Source organism: Lissotriton helveticus, chromosome 1_1, assembly GCF_964261635.1.
Source record: "Lissotriton helveticus chromosome 1_1, aLisHel1.1, whole genome shotgun sequence".
NCBI lineage: Eukaryota > Metazoa > Chordata > Amphibia > Caudata > Salamandridae > Lissotriton > Lissotriton helveticus.
The window spans coordinates 351,591,186-351,612,134 of NC_136057.1; the positions used below are offsets into that span (position 1 = coordinate 351,591,186).

Consider the following 20,949-nt stretch of genomic DNA (forward strand, 5'->3'; position numbering starts at 1 on the left):
GTACACATTCTCTTCCCTACAGAGTCCATAGCCTTACTGTCTCTATCAGGGGGCCCTGTCTGATTCTTTCGTGCCGCCAACACAATAACAGAGTCCGGTGGAGGGTCAGCCCTCAGGAAGAAAGGGTCATTATCAGGAGCCTTATATTTCTTTGAGGTCCTAGATGGTACAGCCCCCACTGCTGCTGGAGTAAGAAACTTGTGCAACGCAGGCTCCAACAATCCAGGCACTAGAGGAAGCAAAGGTCTCGAGGAGGAGTTTTGCTGCAGGGTTTCAAATATCACTGTGTCTTGGTGGTAGAGACCTGCATTTCAATGTGGAATTTAGCAGACCCACGGCAGAGAACCTCATTAAAGGTTAGAACATCATCGATGGGTGATATTCTGCTTGGAGGAGATGAGGAAAGAGTTGGAGAACAGTCTGCCTTGGAATCCGACGACCCTGTGGAGGACCTATAGCTTCGCCTTCTAGAAGATCGGTAGCGTGATGTTCCACTCCTAGGAGAGCGTGATGATCTCCTCCTCACCGATGGGGATCTTCTTGGCATGGTCCGCTCGCGTCTCCCAGAAGAATGCACTAACTGTATCAAAGGTGACCTTGACCTTGAAGAAGACCGTGGTAGGTTAATTCTGCGGATCTTCCACTCTCTGATATCTCCTAGCCATCTTGACGAGATATTGGTTGGTCGGGCTGGAGACGGTGCTGGTGAGGGCTCTGGAGATACTTGTACGATCTGAAACCCTGGGAGGAAGAAGCACTCCTTGAAGATACCACCGGGGCGTCACAAGTCGAACGGTCCTTCGACGTCGCCCTAGGTCTCTTCGCTGGAGGAGAAGCCGATTTTGATCTCCTCGACGGCGACCTCGACGTCGACCTGGATCTCGACCTCCTAGACCCAGAAGGCCTTTTTCTTGATCTCAACGGCGATCTCCTCGACGGCGATCTCTTCGACGTCGATCTTTTCGGCGTCGACGGCATGTGTCTCGACGTCGAGTGACTGTTTCTCTTCGGCGTCAAAGCCCTTGGTGTTCGGCTCGACGTCAATGCCAGTGGACCTCTCGCCGTCAACGGCGATCTCGACGTCGGTCCAGAGCCTCTCGGCGGTGAACTTCGACGTTGATGGATCGACGTCGAGTCCCGACCTCTTGCCGCCGTAGGCGAGCTAGACTTGGACCGCCTGCGCGTGGATTGAGCCCTCATCCTCTGTTTCTTCTCACCTTGTCTTGATGGCGAGGGATGTCTCGACGACGAAGGATGCTTCGACGACGAGGGATGTTTCGACGACGACAGACTTCTCAACGGTGATTTAGACGCCGATTCTGAGCACAGAAGTACCTTGGATGAAGATCTGTCCCTCGACGGAGAAGGAGACCGATACCTTCTTTTTTCACCTCTTTCCTTGCGCTCTTTAGGATGAGAAGAGGGCTTTCTGGAATGATGCTCTTCTCGCCCACTCACTGTTTCTCCTCTCTCATGAAGGGAATGCAGCTTGAGCTTCTCCCTCTCTCTAAGGGTCCTCTTGGAAAACGTGCTGCAGTGGTAACATTGGTCTGGCTTGTGGGCTGAAGGCCAACAAGGAGTACAGACCGAATGAGGGTCTGACTTGGCCATCTTTTTACTACAGGCCGGGCACTTATTAAATAAGGTTGGCATTTTGACTGGAAAAAATAGGCAAAAGTCAGAAAAAATTTCTTAATTAGTCAGATAGAGACTAAAGACGTCGAGTGAAGTCCAAAAAATTACGTTTCTACCAGAAAGAAGTGATAAAATATCACCAACTGGCAAGCTCAATGCTCCAGGATCCTCACAGAAGGAGCCGGAAAAAAGAACTGACCTAACTGTCACCTGTGGTGCATGATGGGAGCCTGGGGGTTTCCTGGAGGTCTAAAAGGCACCGCGCCAATTTTCCAATGGTTTCGTATGCAGTCTGTCTAGGCTAAACCTGCCTCTATGATCCTGCCTGTTTTTACCTTTGAAAATAAAGGTTGTGTGTTTCAAAGAAACTCGGGGCAGTTTTCTTCTTTACATGTATCATATATGGTGATTTATATGTCTTTATTTGGTCAAATGTCAAAATTTTACATGCAATAATGGCAGTTTTGGAGCCTAATATGGTTTGTTTAAGGCTGCATATGTATATGTATATGCATATTATCTATATATATATGGGTATTTATATGTGTATATATGTAGATATATGCATATTATTGGCTATTGCTCCGGGATCCCGCTCGTGGGCAGGACTATTCAGTGCCAGTTACCCTAATAATTTCGGTTTTAAGGAGGAATTGGCATCAAGCAAAACTGCACGATTTTTCACGGTAGCTGATGCAACAGAGGCAGGGCACAGTTTCCAAGTCATCCAATGTCTGACAAAACAGTGAATTTGACAAGATTGGGCATATTTAGTAAGATTTGATGTTGTTTGCATCACAAAAGTGACGAAAATCTGCGCAAAATCTTTTTGTCTGGTTTTCGTTCCAGCACTTAACTTGTTTAGCGCTGGAAATAACGTGAAAGCAACACCGTAATTACTTAGCACCAAGGGGGCGTACCATGGATGGTTGCATGGAAAACCCCATGCAACCATCCAAGGTTTCTGATGCTAAACCCAATTTACTAAATAAAGTAAACAGGGTTTAGCGCCAGACCAGAAAATAGCGCACCCTTCAACCAGGCGCAATGAAGGAGAATGTTTTTTTGCTTTCTTTTTCTGACATCACATGTGTGCTGCACTGTACAGCACACTACAAAGTGGGAAATTGCTTAAATTAGTCTAAGCATAGTATTTTGGACTGGAAGTGTATCCTTCCAGTACAAAACCTATGCTTGACTCACGGAGACACACTTGCACTATGCCGCAAAGATGTCTTCATGGTGCACAAAGGCTGATTTCAACGCCGGCAGTTAGGGAGAGGGAAGGAGTGCCATATTTCAGTAAATTTGACACCCTCCTGCTCTTTCCTTCTTACCCAACGCAGCATTTGCGGTTGCTGCACTGCGCTGCATGAGAAATTGGTATATCTGGCCCCCAGTCTTCATTACTTGTCGTTGGATGAAGTTTGAATAACAACTCAGTTTCATCGAGATGCATGTAGAAATGGATGCCTATGTCCATTAAGGCCAAAGGCAGAAGAGCAACATAGAGGTTAAAGAGTAGAGGGGACAATATTGAATGCTGTGGGACTACCAAATATACCAAAGTTACAAGGGAGCCAAGGCCACCTGTCGTAACCATTCCATAACAACGATTATTCAGGTGCGGCTCCTCAGTTAAGGTGGAAGAGTGTCGCCTCACTAACCAATTTCCCCCCAGATATGGAAAATAAAATGGTAATAAAGTTAATTTACTACCATTTTTTTTTTCAAAACCCCGTCCTGAGCTGAGCGTCGGGACAGGGGGTGGGGCTTTCTGATTTCTGCTGCTGCCAGTCAGGCAGCAGTAGAAAGCAGTGTTGGACAGGGCACTTTAGGTTTAAAGTGGGCATGTCTTTTTGGCCGGGTTGTCTTACGACGGCCAGCCAAACATGTGCAGTTTAAACCTCTCGAACCCACATCACAGGGCTCCAGTGTCCACAGGAGTGCCGAAGGAGGCCACTCCCTCCAATTCTGGACCTTCTTTCATGCTGCATGAAAGCAGCGGGAGGACTGGTTACACAGTTTCTCGATCCCACGTTGGAGGATGCCTGCCGAAGACCAGAGCGAGGAGGACGTTGCACCAGGATTAAAGGCAAGTGTAAATATTTTTTTAATGCATTTATAACTTATTTTTTTCCCTGCCGCCTCACCACCCTCCTTAAATGCCAGCCGCCACTGCGATTATTGTTAACATCCTCAGAAGCCAGAGTGGTGTTTTGCAACAGCAGCTTCACCACCTCAGTCTTCTAGGAGCACTGCACCTTGCCTGACTGAAAGAATGATTAAACAAAAAAGTAAAGTCAGGGATCATGCACTGTTCGAGCTATTTTGTAACTTTAGCTGAGCTATATGGGTGAACCAGACACTTTTCTAATTAAATAGTTGACCTAACCTCAGGGAAAGTCAACGATTTAGTAGGACAGCTTAAGTTCGGATTGCGTATAGATGGAGTAAAAGAAACAGTCGCCTTACTGATGTCAGTACGAATATTTTTGGTTTTACTCACAAAATAAGCTGTCAACTGGTCACACAGTGTGTGCTGTGGATCTTCTGTGGTATTGTTTGAAATGGGAGCAGACAGGGTCATGAAGACCTTAAAAAGTTCTCTTGGCAGGTTCGAAAAGTTAAAAAACGGAGTATCAATAAAGTAACTACTTTTTGACAGGTAAAACATAGACTACTAATTAACTAATATTGACTGATAGACCAGCTTAGCCTCCAAGGTATAGGATATGTTTTTGAAATGCAAGATCTTTGTTAAAACGAGAATTGCATTGGTATTTACTGTTTGGTGCTTGCTGAAATGTTTTGGAAGGTAAGTTGTAAGGTTGTTTTCTCAATCTGGGCAAAAGAAAGGTCACATCTTTAACCTCATCTAGCTTACAGTCAAAGAAAGAACCTAAGGAATTATTTTAGTGTACGTATTTAAAAGGAAAAAAAAATCCATTCAGGGATAGTCACCATTTGTTTGGTTGCTTTAGGGTGGGAGGGGCTTATGAACGTTGTACATTAACAGAAATGAAACAAGCATAATGATCTGACCAAGGCAAAATCAAGTTTCCTTTGTGGATGCATTTATTCTGACAGTTTTATATATCACTGGCTAGACCTGAGGGTACCAGAGCGCTTTACAAGACATGTGACACAAAACAAGTACAAGACACAGAGACCATAGCATCGGTAAAAGGATTACAGGTTGATATAGTCTATCTGGAATGGATCAATCAATCAGGGGTTTGTATAGCGCACTACTCACCCTTTAGGGTTTCAAGGCGCTACTAGGAAGGGTAGGGGGGAAATGTGCAGCTCTGTTGGGGTCATCTGAAGAGCCAGGTCTTGAGGTTTTTAGTGAACTGGAGCAGAGTGGGTCTTTGCCGGAGATGGAGGGGAAGGACATTCCATGTCTTAGCTGCAAGGTAGGACTTTCCACCCGTTCTGTTCATGTAAATGCGTGGGACTGTGGCCAGGGAGAGGCCAGCTAAACAGAGGGGCATGGAAGGAGAGACTGTTGTTGAGGTATTGTGGTCTGATGTTGTGGAGAACCTTGTATGCGTGCATGAGGAGCTTGAAAGTTGTTCGTCTTTCGACGAGGAGCCGGTGGAGATCGCAGAGGTGTTGGCTGATATGGTTGTGCCGGGGGATGTCAAGAATTAGTCTGGCTGCGGCATTCTGGAGCTTGCGGAGGAGTTTTTTGTTGATTCCGGCGTAGAGGGCGTTGCCGTAGTCCCGTCTGCTGGTGATGAGGGCGTGCGTGACCGTTTTCTGAATTCCGAGGGGATTTATCTGAAAGTTTTACGGAGTATGCAGAGGGTGTTGAAGCAGGCCGAGGATACAGAATTGATCTGGCGGTTCATAGTGAGCGATGGAGGAGTCCAATATGATGCAGAGGTGACGTGCACGGTCTGTTGGGGTGGTTGGGTTTTGGAGGGCAGGGGGGCCACAAGGTGTCGTCCAAAGCTGAGAGGGTGAAGCCAAGCATGAGGACTTCTGTTTTTACAGAGTTGAGTTTTAGGCAGCTGTCCTTCATCCAGGTGATAACGGCTTTCATCCCTTCCTGGAAGGTGTGCCTGGAGATGTTGGATTCCTTGGTGAGGGAATGATCCGGGTGTCATTGGTGTGGGAGACAATGTTGAGCCCGTGGTTTCTGATGATGGTTGCGAGGGGGGCATGTAGATGTTGAAGATGGTGCGGCTGAGGGAGGATCCCTAGAGTACTCCCCATCTGGTCTCTGATGGTGACCGTCCAGACTCCCTCTGAAGCGGTCGCTCCTCTCTGCTCCCTGGTGTGATCGGCGCTCGTGGTATCGTAGCGCTATACCTCCCATTTGCTGTGTGCTTGCTCGCATTGCTGCCAAACATCCCTAGTGCCTGATCGCCTCGCATATTTGCATATTAGCGCTATAGTACGATAGTGCGCTTTGACTAGATTTGCATTGCCACTGATATTTAATCTGCCTGTAACGTTCATCTTTGCCTGACTGTGCCAGCGCCACTAGCGTTTCCGTCGCGCTTATTCTCTGTGTGCCCCAATCGTGTTTGGCGTTTGGCTTGCAGCCATTTTGTTGATTGTTTGTTGTTGTGACTCCCTGCCCGGCCTTCCACCCCGATCCCGCCTCCCAGCTGCCCCTCCCTCGCCCCTCTCTCCCTCCACTATCCACATATGACAGATGCCTCCGCGTGCAGCGGTATCGCGCAGCGGTCGCGCCCCATGCGCGTCGAAGGTGCGCCAAAGGTAAGCCCGTCTACGCCCGTCCGCGCCTGGACCGCGCCCAGCGCCAGACCCCCTAGTCCTCGCACAACCCACTCCTCCCGCATTACGTATGACACCGCTACCCTCTTCGCCCTTAACCCCGGACGCACTCCACAATGCTGCGTGGCTGCCCCAGGACACACCCATGGTCCATTCGCCTGCCACTCATGCAAGTTCGCCTGCACAAGGACCCACACCAAATCCACTACCTCCAAACACAGCTCCAACTCCAACCACCTGAAGTGCATCCTGCTGAACACTCGCTCGATCCACAGACATGCCACGGAACTCTGGGACCTACTCGACACTACATCGCCGGACGTCGCCTTCCTTACAGAAACCTGGATGAATGCCTCATCAGCACCCGACATCGCCATAGCCATCCCGGACTCATACAAAATCACCCGAAAATACCGCACCAACCAAACAGGAGGAGGCATCGCCATCGTCCATAAGAATACCATCAGAATAACGACCAGCTCCGACGATAACCTCATGAACGCCGAACACCTCCACTTCCAGATCCACACCGACCCCATAACCACACTCAGAGGCACCCTCATCTACAGACCACCAGGTCCCCGCACACAATTCAGCGAAGACATCACTGACTTCATCAGCCCACATGCCCTCACCTCCGAGAACTACATTCTACTGGGAGACCTCAACTTCCACCTGGAAAAGAATAACGACAGCAACACCACCACTCTTCTGGACAACCTAGCCAATCTCGGACTCAAACAATTTGTCGACACCCCCACCCACCTTGCCGGACACACGCTCGACCCTATCTTCACCTCCAGCAAACACATCTCCTTCGACCACACCACAGCTCTCCATTGGACGGACCACAACTGCGTTCACCTCAGCTACAAAAAGACCACGACCCACAACCCCCCACAACCTATTCCCCGAAGAAACTGGAACAAAATCACCACCGACCAACTCTTCACATCGCTTAACCAAAACCCTCCTGCCATATCAGCGGACCCAAACCAAGCTGCCACCAAACTCACACAATGGATCACCCACTGCGCTGACGAATTAGCACCCCTGAAAAACCACCAGATCAAACAAGGTAGCAAAAAGGCCCCCTGGTTCAACGTTGACCTTAAGAATTCCAAGAAGTTATGTCGTACTCTCGAGAAAACCTGGAGAAAAAACCCAACTACTGACAACCAGACCTCCTTCAAGGACGCCACCTGCAAACACCACCAATTGATCCGATCCACCAAGAAATCTGCATTCAAGGATCAACTCGACGACAACGCCCACAACAGCAAGGAACTATTCAACATCGTCAAAGAATTTACCAACCCCACCGCCGGCACCAACGACATCACTCCCTCTCAAGACCCCTGCGACTCTTTATCCTCTTTCTTCCACAACAAAATCGCCGACATACATAACAGCTTTGAAAACCAGTCCGATGAACAGCCCACTCCACCCACCTCCGAACCAAAACAGCACTCTCACAACCTTTTCGCCTGGAACCCAATCACGACTGAAGACACCATCCGCCTGATGAACTCCATTCACTCAGGATCGCCAACCGACCCATGTCCCCACCACATATTCAACAAAGCAGACTCCATCATCGCACCCCATCTCCGCGATGTCATCTACTGTTCCTTCAACTCCGCTACCTTCCCGGAAAGCTGGAAACATGCCGAACTCAGCGCCCTTCTGAAGAAACCCACAGCAGACCCCTCTGAACTTAAGAACTACCGCCCCATCTCACTCCTCCCATTCCCTGCCAAAGTCACTGAGAAAGCCGTCAATAGCCAACTCGCCGCCTTCCTGGAATCCAACAATTCCCTCGACCCTTTACAGTCCGGCTTCCGTGCCAAACACAGCACCGAAACCGCCCTCATCGCAGCTACAGACGACATCCGAACGCTACTGGACAACGGAGAAACAGTTGCCCTCATCCTACTCGACCTCTCCGCCGCCTTCGACACAGTATGTCATAGCACCCTCATCCATCGCCTCAACAATGTTGGAATACAAGGAAAAGCTTTGGACTGGATCATCTAGTTCCTCGCAGGGAGAACCCAGAGAGTCCGCCTCCCCCCTTTCAAATCAGAGGCCACTGAAGTCACCTGTGGTGTACCACAAGGATCTTCACTCAGCCCCACCCTCTTCAACGTATACATGAGTCCCCTCGCATCCATCGCGCGCCAACACAACCTCAACATCATCTCCTACGCAGACGACACCCAGCTGATCCTCTCCCTTACCAAAGACCCAAACACTGCCAAAACCAATCTACACGAAGGAATGAAAGAAGTAGCCGAATGGATGAAGAACAGCCGTCTAAAACTAAACTCGGACAAAACGGAAGTCCTCATCCTAGGATCATCCCCCTCTGCCTGGGACGACTCATGGTGGCCACCGGCCCTGGGTACAGCACCCATACCTACAGATCATGCTCGTAACCTCGGCTTCATTCTAGACTCCTCCCTCTCGATGACCAGACAAGTCAACGCCGTCTCATCTTCATGCTTCAACATCTTACGCATGCTCAAAAAAATCTTCTGCTGGATCCCCACCGAAACAAGAAAGACAGTCACCCACGCACTGATCACCAGCCGATTGGATTATGGAAATACCCTTTACGCCGGAACCACAGCCAAACTACAGAATAAACTCCAATGCATCCAAAACGCCTCAGCCAGAATCCCCCGTCAGGCTCACATTTCTCGTCACCTGAAGGATCTCCACTGGCTCCCCGTCAACAAGAGAATAACGTTCCGTCTCCTAACCCACGCACACAAGGCCCTCTACGTCCTAGGACCTGAATGCCTCAACACACGACTGTCCTTCTACACACCCACCCGCCAACTACGATCATCCAATCAAGCCCTCGCCGCAATTCCGCGCATTCGCAGATCCACCATGGGAGGAAGATCCTTCTCCTACTTAGCAGCCAAGACCTGGAATTCTCTCCCCACTCACCTTCGACTTACACAGAACCACCTCTCCTTCAGAAAGCAACTAAAAACCTGGCTATTCGATATGAAATGCACCCACCCTCCCTCAAGCGCCTTGAGACCCTCTGGGTGAGTAGTGCGCTATACAAATGCCCGAACTTGAACTTGAACATGGTTGTGAGAGGTAGGGCGGGAGTCGGACTTTCTGTGTTATGCCTGTGAGGAATGAGCATGTTCAGTCTAGGGCCTTTCCACGGATGCTCGCTTTGTGGAGTCTGGTGGCTAGTGTGCAGTGGGAGACGGTGTCGAAGGCTGCAGATAGGTCCAAGAGGATGAGGGCTACCATTTGGCCCTGGTCGAGAAGGGCGTGGATGTCATAAGTGGCGGCAAGGAGGGAGTTCTGGGTGCTGTGGTTGCTGCGGAATTGGGATCAGGAAATGTCTAGAACATTGTTGGCTTCGATGAAGCTTGCTAGCTTGGTGTTGACGGCCTTTTCGATGACCCTGGCTGTGAATGGGAGCAGCGAGATGGGCCTGACGTTCTTGAGATCCGTCGGATCTGCAGAGGGATTCTTCAGGAGGGGGTTGACTCCGGCGTGCTTCCAGTCATTGGGAAATGTGGCGGTCTCAAGGGAGCAGTTGATCATTCGACGTAGCTCGGGTGCAGTGCCTGTGGCGGCCCTGTGGAAGTTGAGGGGCGGACAGGGGTCTAAGGGTGCCTTGAAGTGGATGCTCTTCATGGTCTTTAAGGTGTCTTCTGTCGTGAGCGGGGTCCACTTGAGTAGGGTCTGTTGGCTGTCGTCATTGGGGGTGGGAGCTGAGCCTGTTGCAGAGGTCTTGAGAGGGTGGGACGTTTGTCGTTTTGCTGTCATGTTTAGCAAATGTCCTGTATGATGGAGAGGATTCTGTCTTGGAGGGAGTTCTTTTTTGTGGATTTGATGAGTTGGTGGTGTGCTGTGGTGGCTGTTTTTGTAGGTGGTGCGTGCTTCAGGAGTTTTGCTGTTTCTACATCTCTTTTCAAGTTGTCGGCAGGAGCGCTAGGATTCTTGGAGTGCCGTGGTGAACCAGCTTGCTTTCTTGTGTCGTCCTGTAGCCTTCCGGAAGGGGCGAGTGTGTCGGCGCAGTTGGTAATCCATCGGTGGAGGTTGCTTGCCGCGATGTTGGTGTCTGGCCTCACTGGGGGAGGGGTAGTGCTGCAGAGGGTGGAGGGGAGGTGTTCTTCGGTGACTTTGTTCCAGCTTCTGCGTGGGAGGCAGCGCATGGGCTTGTGTGCGGTTTGTTTTCTAAAGGACAAACGGATGCAGTAGTGGTCTGTCCGGAGCAGTTCCATGGTGTGGCTGAAGAAAATGCTGTTTCCTCCTGAGAAGACAGGGTTGAGAGAGTGTCCTGCGGTGTGTTTGGGAGCGGAGAGAATTTGCTTCAGTCCTATGTTGGTGAAATTCTCTAGGAGGGTGGTGGTATTGGAGTCTTTGTGGTTATCCAGGTGGAAGTTTAGTTCTCTGAGTTGTATGTAGTCTGTGAAGGCGCTGGTGTGGGGTGCCATGAGGTCAGTGATGATGTTGGTGAAAGGGGCGCGGGGGTCAGGCGGTCTCTAGACAAGGGTTCCGCTGATCATCGTTTTGGGGTTGATCTAGATCTGTAAGTGGAGATGTTTCATGGGGGTGAGGCGTCATCCAGGTCCGTGGTTGTCATGCGGAGGGAGCTTTTGTGGATGATGGCAATGCCTCCTCTGGGGCGAGTGGGGTGGCTTTTTCCCAGGATCTTGTATCCATCTGGGATGGCGGTTGCGATGTCTGGTGCGGAGCTGGCATTGGTCCAGGTCTCTGTGAGGAAGGTGACCCCAGGCGCAGGAGTGTTGAGGAGGTCCAAGATTTCTATGGCATGTCTGTGCAACGAGCGCATGTTGAAGAGGATGCAGTTCAGTGGTTTGTGTGCCTCCGGTGGGCTGGGGGTTGCTGCCGGGGTCCGGAGGTGGATGAAGGTGCGGCGGCAGTGATGGCAGGAGATCGGGCCTTGGGTGTTGCTCGACATTTGGAGCTGGCAGTTGCTGCTGCATCCGGCGTTGAGTGCGTGGAGGGTGCTGGGGTCGTAACGGCAGGGGATCGGGGGACCAGGGTCCCTGGCGCTTGTCGTGGATGGGTGCAGACGGGCTTGCCTTTGGTGCGCCAGCAGCCCGTCCGCGATTAAGTAGGGGTTGGGGAAGGCGGTCAGCCGAGAGGCGGGAATGAGAGTGACACGCTGGGGAAGATGGGCAGCGGGGGAGCAGCAGCGGGGAGCGCAGAAAGAAGGATAAGAAAAGAGGGGGCAAAAGAGAAAAAGGGAGAGCAGAGAGGGAAATAGCAAAGACAGAAAGAGCAGAAAACAGAACAAAAAACTGAAGGAGCAAAAAACAGAAAGAGCACAATAGAAAGAGCAAAAAGAGAAAAACGGGCACAGGAGACACAGAACAGTGCGGACCAGCAAAAGAGCAGAGTGCTCTTCCACTAGGCCACCAGGGATGAGGGACAGGCAGGAGCCTGCGGTTGGAGGAGGTCCTCGAACACCTACCTGGCACAGATGCTTCGGGCTCAGAGGGCAGTCCCTCAACGGTTGAGCTGCGCGGGAAGAGAGCAGTGACACTGACCAGGAAGGTCAGAGGTCTTGCTCTTGCCACGTAGCGGGCGCCATGAAGTAGGGGTCGGGGGAGGGCGGTCAGCTGGGAGGTGGGAATGACGGGCTGGTGGAGGGGGCACGGGGTCAGCAGCGGTGGGGTGTGCAGAAAGAAGGATCAGAAAAAGAGGGGCAAAAGAGAAAAAGGGAGAGCAGAAAGGGGAAAGGCAAAGGCAGAAAGAGCAAAACAGACAGAGCAAAAAACAGAAAGAGCAAAACAGACTGAGCAAAACAAGAGGAGCAGAGGCGTGGCCTGAGGCGTCAAGATGGCGGTCGCACTCTAAGAGTGCTCTGGACCCCCTCCGTCATCCGCCTCGCATCGACCCACTTCTATTAGCCATCGAAGCCCCATACTTTCAGGGCCGATTGCTGTTACCTGTCTGAATCGCCCTGACTTCTCGTGGGGCCTGCCTGGTGTCCTTACTGCCCGCGCTGACCCGGTGCTCCCGACGGCCTTCCTGCCACAATATGGCGGCCCCCGCGCCCCTTACACCTGTGGCCTGATCTACCTGGCCGGACGCCCCCCTCCTGCTCGGCCTACTTCCGCTCCTCTGAGGGCGGTGGCGTACGCTGAAGGCGCGGGGCCGAACTGCTGCCGGCACCCGAGGGAGTGGATCGTGCCTGAGGCCCCCGGTGGTGGGGCATCCGGATGAGTCGCTGCCGGGTGACACCGAGTGCGAAGCCTGCCACGCCGCTTCCACACCCGCCGGCTGCCTGAGGGTGCGAGTCTAGGCCTGGCCGCCTGCGGGACTAGAATGAAACTTGGCCCTCGGCGGAGGGCCTGCCGAGGCGTCTGCGGAGGCGGCTGGAGCCGAGGGACGGCCTACATGGAGCATTGGAGGAGGTGAGGAGGCGGGGGTTGCAGTGTAGGCCTCCTCTCCCCCCGCACCCTTCGGCGGCCGTGTCGGGCCGCATAGACGAGGGCCTGGGAGACTGGGTCTGCGGTGGGCGGCTGAGCTGTGTGTGGAGGTGCTGAAACCTGAACTAGTCCCTGCCTGTGTGGGCCCCATCGCGCCCCTGTGGGCCCTCCCTGCTGAGGCGACCCTCCTCCCCCTCTGGCCCTGATTTTGAAGTTTGCGCCCTCCGCCATCTAGGGGTGCTGAAGGACCTGCGGCAGGGGGGGTTACCTGCGGCTTTATTCGAACATCAATCCCCTTGCGCTGGAGGTGGGGAGCCCTGCAAAGAGGTGCGCCAACTTCCCTATTTTTCCGGGTCCCGGAGAGGGGGTTGCCCGACTTCGAAGGTCCGCTGGGTTTCCCGGCCTGCCCTGACACACAGACCGGAGGGTTCCCCCCTTCGCCCCCCCCGCTGGATGGCATGCTGAAGTACGCGCTGCGATTTGGAGAGGGGCAGATCGGCGCCTGAGTCATGTGGCGCACGTGTGTGCCTGCCCCCCCTCCTCCTGCCTGGGGCCCGGGATCTTGGGGTTGCGACCGGTGGAGGGGCCCTGGGCCTACTGGGGTTGCTTCGAGGGCCGCCGCCGCCGCCTGAGAGAGGTATGACACCCTAGTGGGCGGCCGCCTTGCTCTATCTGGGAGTGGGAGAGGGATCAGCCGCGGGGCCGCGTCTTCGGCGCTGCTGTGTACGCCCCTCCCTACCCCAGTTGAGCGCCTAAACCTGACTACACGGGAATATGGGCAAGAACCGTGCCTCTCAGGCCCCTGGCCCCTCGACTCAAACCACAATGGACCAATTCACCAGACCTGATCGCGACCCAGTGGCTGGGTCGGCGGGGGCACCTGGGTCGGCCGGAGGGGACCTATCCACTATCCTGCAGGCGATCAGTGCATCGCAGGCATCGGTGGAAACCAAGATTGGGGAAGTGTGGGTTGACGTGGAACTGATCCGACAAGACCTCCACAATGCCACGACCCAGATTACAGAGGTAGAATCCTGTCTTTCCACAGTGGAGGATGACAAGGGCGCTCTCAAATCCCAGTTGACCCGCCTACAGGCACAAACCGCGGAGTTACATCATAGGGCTGAAGACGCAGAAAATAGGGCCAGAAGAAATAACCTGCGCCTCCTGGGTTTTCCGGAGGGAGTGGAGAAGAGACGCACCGACAACTTCATCGAAGCCTGGGTCCAGTTCTGGATCCTCAAGGAGAAACTTTACCCCTGGTTCGCGGTGGAACAAGCTCACCGCTCCCTGGCCCCTAAACCCCCTCCTGGTGCTCCCACTCGCCCCATTATCCTCAGGGCCTTTATCTTCTGGGACAGGGATGCGATTCTGGAGGCCGCCAGGGTGCAAGGTCCAGTGTATTTCCAAAATTCCAAAATCATGGTCTTCCTGGACTATTCTAGGGAGGTGCAAACGTAGCGCCGGTCCTATGATGAGGTCAAGCAGAAACTCTGGGCCACGGGTCTTCGCTATGGGCTCCTCTTCCCGGCTCGCCTTAAGGTTTATTTCCAGGACAAAACCTTTTTTTTTGATACCCCGCAGGTGGCATGGACCTGGCTCACGAAGGAGCGGCCCCTCCTGCCTGGTGCGACCCCGGCCCCTGTCTCGAAACTGACAACCTAACCCAGCCAGGAGGCGCCCAAGGCGCAGCAATGCCGAACTGGATCCAGAAGACGGGGAGCCCGCCGGGGAAGGAGCTCTTGGTCGCCGGGGACACAGTCCCGGCGCTCCCCAAGTCAGACATTGAGCCAGAGGGCCTCCACTCCTACCATGGTGTCCTCCCTTATCGACTTGGGTAGCGCCCCTGGACCAGATGTTACCCGGCGAAGGGCCATGTCGGACTCGGACCTGTCTGGGAGCCCTTTGATCCGTGGCTCTGGGGGGAAGGAGAGGGTGTGGTCGGTGCTCCCAGTTGTATGCCTTCGCTCTATCCCTCTAGACCGATAATAGTGAACCTATCTCCGACCCCGAGAACGGGACTCTCCCGTGGCCCTGCTGGACGACTCGGCCAGGGATTACCTTCATACCGCCAACCTGGACTCGAATATTCTTGTGTTTTTTTGTTATCTACACCAAGCTTCTCCATTGTGGGCATGCATCCGAATATATATGGATGGGGGTCCGACTCAGCCATGCTCCTGACTGATTGTAGCTAACCGTTTTAGAGTAACGAATCGCCTTTTAATGGTGTAGTTAATAGTTGGGGTTTTGGACGACAGATACTTCCAATTCAGAAGTGTAGGGTGGGGGGAGTTGGGGTGGCTGGGTGGGGCGGGGGACCGTTGTCCCTCAACAGTTTGTTTTGTTTAGGCGCCTATGGTCCGCTGGTTGCTGTTCTTCTTGACACCTGTGTTTCTTTGACTGATTTCTAGTTGACGTGCAGATCACATCTTCCATCAGTTTGTTATTTTTGGCCGCCTACAGGCCGCCATCGGGGGTTCCTATTGGCAACTCACTACCCTTCTTCCCCGATTCCCATGGTTGACGGGCAGACCATTGTCTCTTCCCTTATCATCACTTTCTCACCTCCCCTACCCCCCACTACTTTTCTCTCTCCTTTCTCTCCTCTCCCAATGCATTGCTGATTGTTTGATGTAATGTTTAATTGTTGATCTTTTTCTGTTATATTGTTGAGCCACATTGTTCCACTTCCTTTCGTCTCTCCTGTCCTCTCCTCCCGCATCCTCCCTCTATTTTATGTCTCTCCTTCTCTCCTCTCTCAATGTATTGAGACTGAACTATTTTGTCTGACGCCCGATGGAGCTACCTGGTTTAGCTATAGAGGAGATGGGCCGTGGATTCCCTCCTTGGTCGTCACCTACCCAGTCGGTCTTTAGACAGACTTCTTTTGGTCTCTCCTTATTGTCTCTTCCCTTATCTCTCTCCTTTCTCTCCCCTCCTAATTGTATTGCTTATTTTTTCATGTATTGTGTAATTTGTTGAACTTGTTCTGTTACATTATTGATTCTCATGTAAAGCGCTCTGATACCTTCGGGTCTAGCCAGCGCTATATAAAACTCTTTTTAAAAAAAAGAAAACTTACATGGCTCCGTTTCTGTGCTCGGGCTATGGGTGGGTGCATCCGACCCTCCACAGCCCCTTCCCTCAGATGACCCTTACCCTCACTAGACCTATCCACATCCTTTCAAGGAATGTCAATGGCCTCTTGGATCGAATCAAGCGCACGGCTGTCCTCAGCGCTGCTCATCGCCACGCACCAGACGTTCTCTTCCTCCAGGCGAGGTACCTCCTAGGTACACAATGCAACTTCCTGGCTCGCTACGGATTTGACAGGGTCTGGCACTCTGGTTTTACACGGGGCTCCCGGGGGTGGCCATCTTGATCAGAAAAAGGGCTTCCCTTTACCCTGGTTAAAGCTGAGTCTGATGTACAGGGCCGCTATGTAGCCATCTCGGGTACCATTGAGGGGCCCCCCTGAGCCTTCTATGCCTTTATATTCCCCCCTCTCCTGCCCCAAACGTTCCGCCATCTTACACAAGTGATCTCCTCCCTCCCACAGGGTCTCATGGTGGTAGGGGGGGGACTTCAATGCCTTTCTGCAGCCCCGTGGGATACGACGGGGACCCCCTCCGCAGCCCATGTCACCTCTGCAAAGGTCCTCTCAAGCTGGTCCTCGGCCTTAGGTCTCTGGGACGTGTGGCAGGTATGGAACCCACGTGGGGAACAGTACACCCACACGTCCGCAGCCCATCATACTCACTCGGGAATCAACCTTTTCCTCATGTCAGCCACGGACTGCAAGCTAGTGGCTGGAGCTGCGATACTGCCCAGGGGGATCTCAGACCACTCTCCCGTCTCCCTCCGTCTCGGGACCCCTCTGCAGGGCCCAAGAGCGATTTGGCGGTTAAATGCCTGGTTCTTGCAGGACTCGGAGATGGTGGAGTCACTAGGCCAGGAGTTACGTTATTTTTTCTACACCAATACAGGCTCTATTCCATCGCCAGGGATGCTGTGGGAGGCGAGCAAGGCTGTTATCCGGGGAGTGGCTAGGGAAACGGTCAGAGCAGACGGCCCAGCTTGTTCGGCTGGAGTCCCAGGCGGCGCGGCTCGAAGCGGCTCAACTCACTAGCGACGCGGGGGACTCCTCCCGTCAGTTGGCTGTGGTGCGTGAGGAGATCCGCCGTGTTTCGTTGGAATCTGCCAAGATGCTTTGGCGTTCATCGGTCGCGCGTATTTATGGGTGGGGTGATAAAAATGGAAAGCTCCTCCATAATCTTGTGTCCTATCCCAAAGTCACCCGTATAATTCTCGAAGTCCGCTTGCATACTGGGGCCCTCTAGGTGATGTCTTCAGCCATCGCACAAACCTTTGCTGCTTACTACGCGACCCTCGAAACGGCCATTCCTCCGGGTGCTTCTCTGACTGACTTGCTGGACGAGTCTGGTACCCGGCTGCCGTGTCTCTCTCTGGAGACCGCTGAGGCTCTGGAACGCCCTTTCTCACTGGAGGAAATCCAGGATGCCATCTCACTCTTACACTCTGGAAGGACACTGGTTCCCGACGGGTACCCTCAAGAGTACTACGCGACCTTTCGGGATGTTTTGGCCCCCCACTTGGTAGATCTCTTCCGTCACGTGACGGAGGCAGGGACATTCCCGCCTGAGTCGGATGTCGCCACGACAGTGGTTATTCCATAGACGCAGCCGCCCTCCCTGAACTGTGCTGACTACCGCCTGATCTTACTGATCAACACAGAGATCAAGATCTTTGCCACTGTCTTGGCTCAAAGACTCCGTCCCCTTCTGCAAGACCTTGTCCACCCGACCAATGCGGGTTCATATCCGCCACTGTTTTCGCCGGCTCCACCTGGCTCTGGCCCACCGGGGTCGCCTCACTCCGTACTTGGCACTGCTCTTCTTAGACTTTGAGAAGGCCTTCGATACGGTGAACTGGGAGTACCTGCAAGATGTGCTGGACAGGATGAGTTTCGGTCCCTCGTTCCGCCATCTGATCAGAGTTTTATACACTAACCCCAGAGCCTGAGTACATATCAATGGGGTGCTTTCTGGGGCCTTCCCGATCCGAAGGGGAACGCGCCAGGGGTGTCCGCTTTCGCCACTCTTATTTGCGCTGGTGATGGAGCCTCTGGCGGCCCTCATCCTACAGGACCCACTAATCCGAGGTTGGGCCTGGAACTCGAGCCAGGTGGATAAAATAGCCCTATACGCAGACAATGTCCTGCTTTATTTGGCAGACCCTGATAGTTCTGGCCCCAGGTGCCTGGAGGCCCTTGTCGCTTTTTAGGGGGTCTCCAGACTCCGCCTCAATCCGACGAAGTCTACTTTGGTCCCCCTACATGCCTCCAGAGACTTCTTCGACTGGCAGTCAACCGTCCCCCTTGGGAGGCACTCAGTCAAATACCTTGGCGTTTGGATAGCTCTTCTGCCAGAACTCGAATGGGCTCTCAACGTTACACCGTTGGTCGTCCGGATGAAGGCAGACCTCAAGAGGTGGCAGACTCTCCCTCTTAACCCCCTGGGCAGGAGTGCACTTTTCAAAATTATGGTCCTTCCCCACTTTCTTTACATAATGCAAACAATTACTATCCACCTCCCGGGTAGTTGGTTCCGCAAACTTGACGGTGCCCTCACCCGGTTTCTCTGGGGAGGGGGTAGACCACGCCTATCTCTGGCCCACTGTCGTATTCCCTTTTTGATGGAGGCATGGGGGTGACCAATCTCCACCTCTACTACCTGGCTACGAAGCTCATCGTCGTCCACGATTGGTATGCGGGCGGCTGGTCCGACCCTGCATACCGCACGAACTCAGCACGTTGGACTTTCCACAGATCCAGGCGTTTTTGTATGGTTGCCCAATCCCTCAGGTCCTGCCCTCGGTCACCAGGACGGTTTTTCTGGCCTGGCGCACGGCCCTTCGCCACGTGCGGTGGGACCGGAAACTCACTCGGCAGATGCCACTTTGGCACGGGTTCTGGATGCAAGAGGTCTCGTCCTTGCAGGGGTTCCGACGCTGAGACCTCTTCGGGGTCTCAGTGCTCCGAGATGTCTGGGTGGGAGACCACATCCGCTCCTTTGCGGACCTGCAGCAGCGCTACGCCCTTCCACACTCCCAACATTATAAATACCTACAACTCAGACACGCCCTTCATGCACATGTCTCACCTCCTATCTCCCTTCCAAAATTCAGCCCGTTGGAAGACCAGGTGATGATGGGAAATCTAGGGAGGGGAGGAGTGTCCCGTAGCTACCGATCCTTGGTGAACAACGGCCTGCTTCTCTAGATCGGCTCAGGGCTCGTGGGAGGGTTGGTTGGGCCCCCTAGAGGAGGCAGACTGGAGAGATGCCCTTATGGCGCCCAAAACCTTAACCACATCCTCTAAACTGCACCTGGTCCAGCTATATTACCTACACGCGGCATATCTCACCCCGACACGATTATTCCAGGCCCGGGTGAAACCCTCTCTAACATGAACACAGTGTGCCTCCGCCCCTGCGGATTTCTATCACATGGTGTGGTGCTCTCCGGTTGTGGTGCCTTTTTGGAGGGAGGTGGAGCGGGAGCTCACGCAGGCCCTGGGCTTGGAGGTTCCCCATGACCCGCTACGTATGCTGTTGGGGGTGTTTGATGGCTTGGATGGCTCTAGGGCGGACAAGCGCCTACTGGGGACAGCTGTGGCGGTGGCCAAGAGAGACATAGCAGCACACTGGTCCCAGGCTAAGGCGCCTACAATAAAAGGTTGGAGGAGGGGAGTGGACTGGTGTGGGATCCAGGAGGAAGCCATGTTCGAGGCTCGGGGGTGCCCGGACCTATTTAATAAAGTGTGGGGAAAATGGTTTAACATGCTCCCCCCTGATGTTCTGCCTGTACCCTTTTCCTTTTATATCCCCTTTTTAATCTCGCTTCCTTCATGTATAACTATCCCTAATGTATGGATTGTCATGTTTTACCACGATGGTCAATTACTCTTCACGTCAACTGTATGTACTGTTCCCTTTTTGATTGATTGATTGATTCTGTATTTGTATAGCGCAAACTGTCACCCTACGGGTATCTTGGCGCTTCTGACTGAAGAGAAGGACCTTGGTGGAAAAGAAGGTTGAGCTGAGTGTATAGGAGGCAGAGAACTAAGCTTTAGGGAAGAGCCAGGTTTTAAGGCTCTTTCGGAATTCTAACAGGGTGTCTGCTTGTCTCAGATTCAGGGGAAGTTCATTCCAGAGGCGGCCACCCACAACACTGAATGCCCTCCCTCCTGCCCTGGCCCGTTTGAACCTAGAGACCGACAGAAGGCCAGCACTAGAGGAGCGGAGGTGCCTCTTGGTTGGTACCACATTAACTTTTCCTGCAAGGGGATTGGTCCTAACTTGTGCGCTGCTCTGAAGATCAGACATAAAGATTTAAACTGGACCCTTTCCTTGATAGGCAGCCAGTGCAGCTCTCTCAGAGCCATGGTAGAAGATGAACTTCGCGGCCTATTGAGTGCTAATTTCGCCGCTGCAGACTGTACTCTCTGCAGTCCCGGGATCATGTATTGTGGGGCACCCGAAAACAGAGAATTACAATAATCAAGCCTGCTTAGCACGGTGCTTCTTACCACCAGTAAGGGTGACTCGGTGGGTAATAGCGCAAGTATTTTTCGTAGCAACTGAATTAAGGAGAAACATACGTTAGCGATCTTATTTGCATGGGACTCCATCTGGAGGTTGTCATCGATTAGAACCCCCAGGTTGCGTACCTTCTTGACCGGCGCTATTGATTCTTCCTCAGGAGTGAGTTTATATTCACAAGGTAGAGGTTTAAGTATCCTTGCAGAGGAGCAATACAACACCTCGGTATTTCCGCTATTGAATTGAAGGGAGATTCTCCTGAGCCAGCCAGCCGTGCATTTCATGAATTGCTGGAAAGTATCCAAGGAGCATGTTCACCTTCTAAAGAGAACGCCAACTGAGTGTCACCAGCATAGTTAACTAAGCTGACTCCAAAGGATTTAATAATTGGAAGCAGGGGCTGCAGGTATATATTAAAAAGAATAGGACTGATCGCAGAGCCCTGTGGCACTCCACATATTACTGGTGATTTACTAGAGGAAAATGATGCTAAG

General features: G+C 52.9%; 1 protein-coding gene across 1 annotated transcript in view; it reads right to left on the reverse strand.

Moving 5' to 3' along the window:
* GPR19 (G protein-coupled receptor 19) overlaps window positions 1-20,949 on the reverse strand; it is a 185,303-nt gene that overhangs the window by 13,447 nt on the left and 150,907 nt on the right. The gene's annotated exons all lie outside the window — the stretch shown is intronic.